We start from the raw sequence: 11,483 nt of genomic DNA, 5'->3' as shown, positions 1-11,483 counted from the left end.
AAAAAAAAAGAATGCTATGGCTAGAATATTGAATGAGGCAGGAGTTATTAAAAGAAGATGGAAAGAGTATACAGAGCCACCGTGCAAAAAAAAAAAATTGGCTGACACAGAAGCATTTCAAGAAACAACATATGATCAAGAAGCAATGGTGATCATGGAGAAAGTTCAGGTTGCTTTGAAGGACTTGGCAAAAAAATAAAGCCCCAGAAATTGATGGAATACCAATTGACATATTTCAATAAACAGATACATCCTTGGACATGCTCACCAGGTTGTGCCAAGAAATCTGGAAGACAACTACCAGACCATTTGCCTGGCAGAGATACATATTTATTGCTATTCCAAATTAAGGTGACCTGACAGAGTGTGGAAATTATCAACAACATCACTCAAATCACATTCAAGCAAAATCCTGCTGAAGATTATCCAGAAAAGACTGGAACAGTATATTTACAGAGAAATACCAGAAATACAAACTTGGTTTAGAAGAGGCTGTGGCACTAGAGACATTACTGCCAATATCAGATGGATTTTGGCAGAAAGTAAAGAGTATCAGAGGAATAGCTACCTAAGTTTCATTGCCTATGAAAAGGCATTTCATTGTGTGGATCACAATAAAATGTGGTTAATCCTGAGGAGAATGGGAATCCCAGAACACTTGATTGTGCTATGTGAAACCTATGCTTGGACCAGGAGGCAGTCCTCAGAACAGAGCAGGGAAACACTACATGATTCAAAATCAGGAAGGGAATGTATCAGGGATATATCCTGTCTTTATACCTTTTCAGCCTATTTACAGAACAGATCATTTGGAAGTCTGGGCTTCATTAGGAGGAAAGTGGCATTAGGATTGAAGGAAGTCTCATCACAACTTATGCTTTGCAGATGGCACAACCTTGCTTGCTGAAAATGAGGTCAGCCTGAAGTGCCTGCTGCAGAAGGTCAAGGAGTGTAGTCTTCAATATGAATTGAGGGTCAACAACAAGGAGACAAAGATCTTCACCACTGGGTCAATTGGCAGCACAATGATGGATGAAGACATTGAGGTTGTTAACAGTTACAGTTTGCTCAGCTCCACAATCAACACACTCAGCACCAGCAGTCAGAAAATCAAGACAAATTGCATTAGGTAAATCTGCTGTCAGAGACCTTCCCAGAGTATGGAGAAGCAATGACATCAGTCTAGAAACTAAGGTACACCAAATTCAGTCCATGGTCTTTGCAATTACTTGCTATGTATCAGAGAACTCCATAATGACTAAGGATAATAGAAAAAGAATTGACGTCTTTGAGTTGTGGTGCTGGAGAAGAGTCTTGAACATACCATGGACTACTAAGAAAACAAACCTGTCTGTTTTGGAGAGGGTGAAACCAAATTTCTCCTTGGAGGCTAGGATTTTGAAGGGCTGTCTCACAAACTTTGGGCATGTCATCAGGAGGGGCCCATCCCTAGAGAAGAATATCATGCTCGGAAGGATGGAGGGACAAGTGCAGGAGAGGAAGATCTCGGATGAGGTGGATTGATAGGGTGACCAGGGCAATGGGGATAGGTGTCAGAGTCAGTGAGACTGGGGGTAGGTGTCAGAGTCAGTGAGACTGGGGGTAGGTGTCAGAGTCAGTGAGACTGGGGATAGGTGTCAGAGTCAATGAGACTGGCTCAGGACAGAGCAGGCTTCAGAGCTGTTGTACATATGGTCACAACTCGGCAGCACATTAACAACAACAGCAACAGCACTTACAGGATTGCATGCTCACCTTAACTGACAGCTTCTTCAAAACCTCTTTTTTGCCCCTAACAGGTCACATTCACAGGCATTAGAGGCTAAGACCTAAAGATAAATTTTAAAGGAACATAATCTACAATGTTGCACTATTTAAAGAAGATATTGACCCCAAGGAAAATAGAACTGAGACACAACGATTTGTATATATGTACAATGTTCATAGCAGCATTATTCACAATAGTAAGAATGTGGTAACAGCCCAAATGACCATCGATAAGTGAATGGATTGGGAAATTGTGGTACTCACATGATGGAATTCTATAGAGCAATGATTTAAAAACCCCACACTATATAACGTGAGATAGGCTAGAGGGCATTATGCTGAGTGAACTTTTCTCTTAAATTCACTTAAATTCTCAGTGAATTTGTCTGTTAATAACAAATAATTCATATGATCAATATTGTAAGAATAGGATAATTAATAATATGTAAATAAAAGTCCAAAAGGGGAAAAGGAGGGGAGCAGCAGGGCTGAGGATGAGGAGGGATGGAAATGTCAGTACTGCAGAATTTGATAAGCAGAGGGAGGGTCTGAGGGAGTTAGGATCAGTCTCGTGGTGACCTGAAAGATGGGATGACAGTGGGCTTGGATAATTGGTGATTCATTTAATGAAATACAATGTATGGGGATAATTATATGAAGCATAATGTGAGTGAAGGATCTGTGAAACAAAATGTACTATTAATGAAACACAATTTACAGGAATGAAACATAACATACATGAATGAAATACAATGTGCATGAATTCTCTATGCAAATCAATATAAAATCTTCTAAAAATGAAGAAGAAGGAGGAGGAGGAGGAGGAAGAGGAGAGGAAAATAATATTAAAATGATACCCAGTTCTCCCAAAATGTTAGTATGCTCCTTGGGATGGCACTTGGTAATTCACCATTTATCTCTTAACAGACTAGGAAAGATTCTATATAATGCATATATTTAATATTATTCTTAAAAGATGCCATCAACTTGGGTTTGACTCAAAGCAACCTATGTACAACAGAACGAAACACTGGCCAATTTTGCACCACAGACATCTGCTAAGGGAACATCTACAATGTGCTAATGCCACAGTATAGGATGGAGAGACTTTGTTGCATTAGTTGAGGAAAGTCCTTTCCATCCACACTTACCTTCTGGTGTTTTTGTTAAGTGCTGTTGAGCTGACAACAACTCACAGAGAACCTATGAACAACATATTGATATCTTACTCTGTACTGCGCCATCCTCACATTATCTGCCAATGCCAAGTCCATTTTTGCAGTCACTGTGATGATCCGTCTAACTGAGCTCTTCATCTCTTTCACTTAGTCTGTATTTTCCTCAGCATGATGTTTGTTTCCAAGGGCGGGGTCATTTCTGAGAACATGTCCGTAGTATCTGAGACAAAGTTTCGCCTTTTTAATCTAAGTAACACCTTAGTTTCACCTCTTCCAAGACAGAAGATTTGTTTGTTCTTTTGACAGTCCATGGAATACTCAATGTTCTTCACCACCATCATAATTCAATGGTATCTATTCTGTCCTTGTCTTCAAATTTTGTGAAATTTTCACATGAATATGAAACAATTGAAAATACTCTGGTGTGGTTCAGTTAGTTGCACCTTAGCCTTTAAACTGACACTCTAGCTCTTTTAAAGACTTTGGTTTAGAAGTACAAATCCCTATGGTCTATGCCACCAGTGCTACCTTTGTTGTTATTGTTGATTGAGCCTAGTTTGACTCCTAGCAACCCTATGAACAAAAGACCTGAAGCCCCTCTACAACTCTTGACATTTACCAAAGTTCATGGAGTTTTTTGGAGGCATGTGGTTTAGGAAGTGGATGCCACCACCAGTGCTACCCTTAAAGATGTCTAATGTCTTCTAAAACCTATTGTTGTTTGTCACTGAGCTGGAGCCAACCCGTCGTTGATCCTCCAGCAGATTTTCAGAGGCTGTAAATCACAAAGGAAGAGATTGCTCATCTTTCTCTTATGGAGCATCCGGTGGGTTCAAACCACATGCCTCTGGGATTACAGCACAGCTTCTCATCAATAGACAGTCAGAGCTCTAAAGCCCAGCAGGATATTGCGCATCATTTCACCATCTTTTTTTACATGTGGTATGTCTCAGGAGAGAGCAGGGTTCAGAGCTAGTGTACACAGGGTCATTGTGAATTGCAGATTACTTGATGGCACAAAATAACAATGACAGCATGGGTTTTATTGTGATTCCTCAAAATTTACGTTGAAGTTCTTACTCCTGAGGAATTCATGGGTGGGGTAAATGGTCAAAACCTCATCAAAGTCTAGTAAACTACTGATGGCCTCAATGAACCTAGAAGCACCTCAGAAGAAAGGTCTGACAGTCTTCTCTCAAATTGTCACAGCCTTGAAAACCCTGTGGAGTACAGATCTTTGTTGACACACCTGGGATACAATGATGTGGACCATGATAATGCAATAATATATGCCCTTGATAATGTACAATGGATGCCAAGGGCGGGGGTGGGGGCATGAGCAGAAAGAAACAGGACTGAAGATTCAACTGAAATGATTCTGGAATATAATTCATTACCATTTTTTTTCCAGTGACATCCTAATCATGATTACATTTCCCTTTACTGTTCAATCAAGGATGATGACAATGAGAAATGGAGAGATACCCTAGGGAGCCACGAAACAATTGGTTCTTGCATAAAACATAATTTTTATTGCCTTGCTGGGCGTGCATGGAAAGCTTTAAGAATATGTAAAAGAGAAAACAAATAAATAGACAACAGGCACTCCTGAGCTGTCAACTGCAGAGGCAGTGACACTTTCCTACAGTTGGAGAGTCTGAACCTTCAGCAAGAGCAACAGTGAACCTTACGATTCCAGGAATCTCTGAATTTAAAGTTTGCCCAGGCTCCTGAAGGAGAGGAAATAAAATGCTTTGAACAAAATATTCTTAGCTTAGATGTCTACATTTAAGATCAACCTCTAAGATCTCAGGATCAAAGATTCTCAGGAGAAACCCCACACAGTAAGAAGTCCGCAGAACTGACGTGTTCAGATTTACTCTCCTAAGGAACATGGACCCTGGATTTATTACAGGAAAATTACAAAATAACCATGTGAGGAATACTTAAAAAGAAAATGGAATCACAAAATGGAGAAGCAGTATCTGGCTGACTTGAGGAAATAACTGAATAAAATGGCTTCTGAAATAAAATTATAATGATTCAGAGAGCTATGTTAAAAAGAAGACTAGATGTGGTTAAAGAGAGAATTGGTGAGCTGGAAGGTAGAAATTAAGCAATTACCCACAAGATCGCATAAAAACTGAGAGAAAATGAACTAAGAAAAATAAGAATAATTGAATAAGTTGTTTTAGATTAAATCTTCTTGGAGCCTCAGATTTTTATATGTTGTTGTTTTTGTTGTTGTTGTTGTTGTTAAGTGCCGTCGGGTTGCAGGTGACTCATAGCGACCCTATGAAGGAGAGTCCTCAACGCTTGGGTGCCTTTCATCCTCTCTCCAGGTTCATAGGGTTTCCGGAGGCAAGCTATTACGGAAGTAGATGCCACTTCTCCTTCCAAGCTTGTTTTAATAGGGGAGCTCTACCCCACTCTCTGTCTGCATCGGGTAACCAGCCATTAACACACTGTAACACATCAGTGTCACAGTGTTCAGCCTTACAGCAACCACAAGTTAACACTGTACAGCAACTTTTATGATCAAAAATGAAAGAACTCTAGAATTCCTAATTTATCTGAAAAATATGGTGACTGTTATATTTCATATTTTTATACGGGTGACTTTAATAAGCAGTAATGTATCTTCTCACAGTTTAGGAAGTTAGAGGAAGGCTTTCCCCCCTCTGCTAATTCAAGGGGAAGGCCTTTGTTTCCTCTCAACATCTGTGGGCTTAAAATCCTGTGGCAATCTCCATGTGCCTTGACACTGATCTCCTCTTGAGTCTAGGGGGCTCTCAACACAGGGACCCTGTGCCCAAGGATGTGCTTGACTCCCAGTTCTTCTTTCGTAGTGATATCTTAGTGATGAGGCCAGGTGTCTCACTTCTGCTTGCTTGTTTAATCTCTTTCATTTCTCAAAATAGATTAACTCAAAACACAACCCAATGTGATAGACTCTTTCCTGGGTCATTACCATAACTACTTCTAAGCCTGCCTCATTAACATCATGATGTTTAGGATTTATAAGTCAGAGGATTATGACATCAGATTTTTTTTTTAAAAATGGAAATAATTATTTAATACAATCATGGCTTATCCAAATTGAGACATATCAGTGGAGGGCAAACTCAATTCATAGCACTCCCTCGTGACACGCAAATCTCTGCTGGTTGGACTTTCTACTTTTGTGTCCCAAGGCTCCCATTGTACCTCTTCAGCATAGCTTCCATCAAACAAGGCACTAAGGATTTCTCTGCCTGCTCCCCCAATTCCAGAATGTAGGTAAAACTCTAGGTCTTCTATCCTCTACTTCAACGAAAGTAACTGTGAGTAAAAGGCTATTGTTGATCAATGACAAAAAATGACTTTCATTTAACAGTCGAGTTTGCAGGGAGAACAAATGTACTTCAGATTAAAGTATGTATATCATAACATAAAATAGCCTATCACAACAATTTACAGTCTTCAGCACAGACAGGATGACAGGAGGGACTGCATGAAGGTCGGAGAGGGTGCCTGTTACCATCAAAAGCCATATCGACCAAAGTCCATTATGACAACCTGGGACAGTGAGGGTAGATGGGCTCTGATGCATTACTTATTGTCCCGCATACAAAAAATTGATCCGTGACAAATTAATCCTGGCAGCTTTCATTTTCGATTTCCTTTCTGAATTATACAGGACCATTAAAATGTATCCAAATAGGAAAGAATAAGACAGGACAAAGGGAGGTACATGTGCCGTATATTGATTTCTTACAAAAATAGTTGAAGAGTAGATTTAATTTAACTAAATGGTAGTAGTAATATTGACAGAGTGATCATACAACTAATGCTGGTGCTGCGTGGGAGGACTCGGTGGCTGATTCTGTACCAGGAGATGAGGGCTTCTTCTGTCTTAGAGAAGTATAGGTAAAGTAATGATACTTAAGCAAATCCATCCTTAGTGCTCACAGGACGTTGTAGGTTTTTGGCAAGGTAGTTTGATACTTTCTAAGGAATAAGTTGATGCTGCTGACTTCGCCTCAGTCTGTTGTAGCAAACTTTCACAAAGTAAGCAACTCTATACAACAGAAATTTATTGTACTGCAGGTCTGATGCCCGGGAGTTCACACTAAGGGAGTCAGTCATACTGATTTCCTCTGAGGCTCTCATAACTTGTTCTATACTTCTAGTGACTCCAGGTGTTCCTTGGCTTTCAGCTGGAATGTCACATGACATTGCCCCTCTATGCCTTTCTGTGTCTCTTCTCCCCTTCGTTAAGTACATCACTCATATGAGATCAAAACTCAGTGTATTCCAGTATGCACACATGTCGACTCATCCCATTTTTGGTGAGCTTATTTTCAAGAAAGTCTACCCTCACAGATACTAGACTCCGTATCACTCTACTCTCCACATCTACTTCAATATATTAGGAATCTTCCAGGACCAAATTCTGGTGAAGAGAGTGATCCCAAAAGATAAAGTAACTCAAGTTCCATCACTCAATTGGCAGAAGGCTTCGATAAAAGATAGGGAGTGAAGGATGTGGGATCTCAGCAAGAGTTGTCTCTCTCTCTCTTTTTTTTTATTATTTTATGTTGGTTTGCTTACAAAGTTTGTATACGTTGTGTTTCACATTATTATTCATTCACAGTGTGTTTCATACACTCATTCCCATTCATTATGTTTTATATCCTGTCTTTCGAGACTCCTGAGGGGTCTTTCCCTTTTCCTTTACCCACTCCCTGCACCCACCAAATTGTGCGACCCTGTGATTTTGCCCCTATGCATACTCAGCCTGCTGCTCCCACCCCTTTCCTCCCTTGGGTCCCCAGACATGTTTTACTAGTTATCCTTCTATTCTTACAATAACGGTCTTACGCAGTATCTATTCTTATGAGACTCAGTTCACTCAGTATAATGCCCTCCTGTCTCTCCCAAGTCATATAGTTGGGTTTTTTAATATTGTTGCTTCTCTGTAATGCATTTAATTCCTTTGTGTGACTGTATCGCAATTTCTGCATACATTCAGTTGTGGTTCGACATTGGGGCTGTTTCTATGCTCTTGTGATGGTGGATAACGGTAGTATAAACATTGGGGTATAAATCTCCATTTGTGTCTCATTTCTAATTTCCTTAGGGCATATTCCTAGTCGTGGAATAGCTGAAAAGAGACCCTGAATAAGCAAAATGCTTCTGAAAACCAGAAATGAAGTGGGAGGCATAGCACTCTCTGATCTCAAAACCTACTGTTGTGGCTGTGTACTGTAGAGTCAGAACCGAACCATAGCTGACCATCTGACAGGTTTTCAGAGGCAGTTAATTGCACAGGAAGAGATTATCCATCCTTCTCCTGTGGAGCAGCTGGTGGCCTCGAACCGTGTGTCATTGAGATTGCAGCGCAGCTTCTTGTTGCTAGGCCACTCAGCGGTAATAACAAAAACAGCATGGTACTGGTACAATAACAGGCACTTTGGTCAATGAAACAGAGTCAAGAACCCAGAAATGGATCCATCTATCTGTGGTCAACTGATTTTCAACAAGGTAATGAAACCTATCAAATGGGGAAATAACAACCTCTTCAACAAATGGGGCTGGTAAAAATGAACTGCTACATGCAGAAAGCTGAAACAGGATTCACATCCCACACCATACACTCAAATCAACTCAAGGTGGATCAGAGAGCTGAGAGTAATGCCCCAAACCATAAGGTTCGTATAAACTGGGATCAAGCATAAAAGGCCTAGCCTATGATACAAAGAGGCTGACAAATATTGCCAGAAGTACACAATCTAACTCTGCTCCACCAGCACATTCCCTGACTAGGAACAACAGTAGGGTACCACGCCTCCCCTCAGTGGCTGAGTCTTCTGGAAGTAGCCACACCCACTCTCTGGGTTGTCACCTAATTTCCCAGGACAGATTGGCTATGATGGTGGGTGAGCTCCTCCCAGTTCCTGTCAAGTCCTGCCTTCTCTGACTTCCACCATAGGCAGACATTTTTTTTTTTTATTTTAATTTTTTGTGTGTGTGTGTGTGTTTTTAAATTTTTAATTTTTTTTTTATTTCAATGAACATCTACAGAGATTTTGGAATTCCATTCATTCATTGTTTCCAGTGCCTTTGCCTCTTTTAGAGAGCTCTGGTGGCCTAGTGATAAGAAAATGCTTGTGGCTCAAGTCCAATAGTTGCTCTATAAGACAAGGATGAGCAATCAGCTCTTGTGTGACTTAGGGCCTCTGAAAACATGCTGGAGGGCCAGCTATAGGTCTATTTCAACTTGACAGTGCACAACAACAATGACTGCCTCCTCTGGTCCTTCTGCACATTGCAGGCATCTTCTGCTTCAGAACTTTCCTTGATATCCCAGCTTGACTTCATCTCCTGCTTCTGCAAATGACCCCATAACACTAACAACAAAAACATCTAGACCTAGGCATTTTGCGTCCTCTGAGTCAAGGTCAAGAGAACATTAGAACCCTTTGTTATTCACGTTAGATGTCCTTGAGCTGGTTCCAACTCATGACATCCCTATGCACGATAGAATAAAGTGTTGCCTCCTCCTGTACCAGCCTCACAAATGTTCCTATGTGTGAATTCATTGTTGCAGCCACCTGTCACTTTATCTCTCTGAAAGTCTTCCTCCTTTATGCAGACCCTCTACTACTTCATGAAGCATGATGCCCATATCCAGGGACTGGTCTTGATAATATGACCAAAGCTTGTGAGAGGGAATGTTTCCTGGTCTCCCTTCGCCAAGTTCTTCAGCAAATACAGCTATAGTTGTTAGGAGCCGCTCAGTTAGGTTTGACTCACAGAAATACTAAGTACAACAGAATAAAATGCAGCAGTCCTGCTGTCCTTGTAACTGTTGCTACAATAAGTCTGTTGTTGCAGCCACTCTCAATTTATCTCATTGACGGTTCCCTCCTAGTTCTTGAAAGAAGACATGATTCTAGAAAGGTGAAGGTTCAGTGAGATAAAGGATAACCCTAGGGGAGCTCTGGTGGCCTAGTGGCAAGAAGCTGTACTGCAATCCCAGAGGTACACGGTTCAAATCCACCAGATACTCTGCCGGAGAAGGAGGGATAATTTCCTCCTGTACCAGTCAGATCTGATTTGACGGTACATGCAGAAAAAATAATAATAAAAAATAAAAAAATTTTTTAAAAAGGATAATCCTGAACAAGAAGGTTTGACACAGTGATTGGAACAAGGAACTCAATCAAGGCAGAGATAGTGAAGATGACACAGGATAGAATAAGATTTAGAGCTATTACTCATTGGGCAGCTATTAGCCATGGCCAACTTGACGGCACCAGACAGCAACTTTAACAACTTTCACAGCCTTATGTCCCTATCTGGGGACTGGTCCTCCCACTACTGGTTCTTCCTAATAATGTGTCCAAAATATATGAGATTACCATTCGCCATTGTGGTGTCAAGACGTTGAGAAACATTAAAGCTGAAGGAGGACTTTCCGACGCTCAAAGTGAAACACTCTTAGGTGCATCTGTCCATCTGCCTGTTCACCCAGGGAAGCATTTGCTTATTAAAAGAAGGTACAGAGGAAGTGCTAGAATTCTGACCTGACTTCACCTTGGACATGACTGACCAACTGTCCATTCCAACCAGCAAGTCTGCACAGACCAAATGCTGCAGAAACACAACTCCATACTCACTGCTTCTCCAGCAGAAGCAGCCTGGTGACTGCAGGTCTGAGAGGGCACCGGAGTTAATTAGCTGCTTCTTGGTTGTAAGAGATAAGTTGGAGAAGGGGTCGCTGTGCTAAATCGAGTTGGAAATGAAGAGATCCCCTAGTGTAGACATGACATGGCCTCTGGTTCGCAAGACCACCAGGGGTAGCCAATTAAAGCCAAACCATTCTGCAATCAATTACAGAGAAGCCTGGGTGGATCTGCAGCCTGCGCCCCTGGGGGCAGCCCGCCACCAAGTCCACATGATGTGCTGCCTGCCCAAGAAATCCCAGGGAGAAAATAAGCTTTAATCACTGATCCCCTTCACATTAATCACCACCCATCAGCAAGATGGACAAGGCAGCAAAATTTTCAATCACATAGTCTAAATAAATGAATAATTAAGAGAGTAAACATTGCTGTTAATGCCAGACTGTTAAGCATGAAAACAGCTTCCCTTTGCCTCGTTGTCCGACTGTAGAGTACCATTAGCTGCCAAGTCTGTGTGGGTTAGGGAACCCAGTTCGATACCAGAGTCACCATACACGTCCTTTGATGTCTTTGCTGTAGCATCCAAGGGCCACTTTACATGTCCCTGGCCCTAACTGTGGACTCAGGCTAAGTCACAGTAGCTGCAGTAGTTATAGAAGCCCTGTAACCTTTATGTACCTGGGATACACAAGGAACTGAGGTGCAATGGCACTGCCTTAGGGTTTAAGCACAAAGTCCCCTAGTAGCCGAAACTACCAGGTTCAGCCACAGACCTCACCCATCTCCCAGCCACATGCTTTATTTCCAGGGAAATGGAGACATGAAGACCCGTGAGACCTTCTCCCAAAATGAGAATGTCAACTATGTA

This window comes from Elephantulus edwardii, unplaced genomic scaffold (assembly GCF_000299155.1).
Source record: "Elephantulus edwardii isolate Elephantulus edwardi_28Jun2011 unplaced genomic scaffold, EleEdw1.0 scaffold00045, whole genome shotgun sequence".
Classification (NCBI taxonomy): Eukaryota; Metazoa; Chordata; class Mammalia; order Macroscelidea; family Macroscelididae; genus Elephantulus; species Elephantulus edwardii.
Note: the sequence above shows the minus strand (reverse complement) of the source record.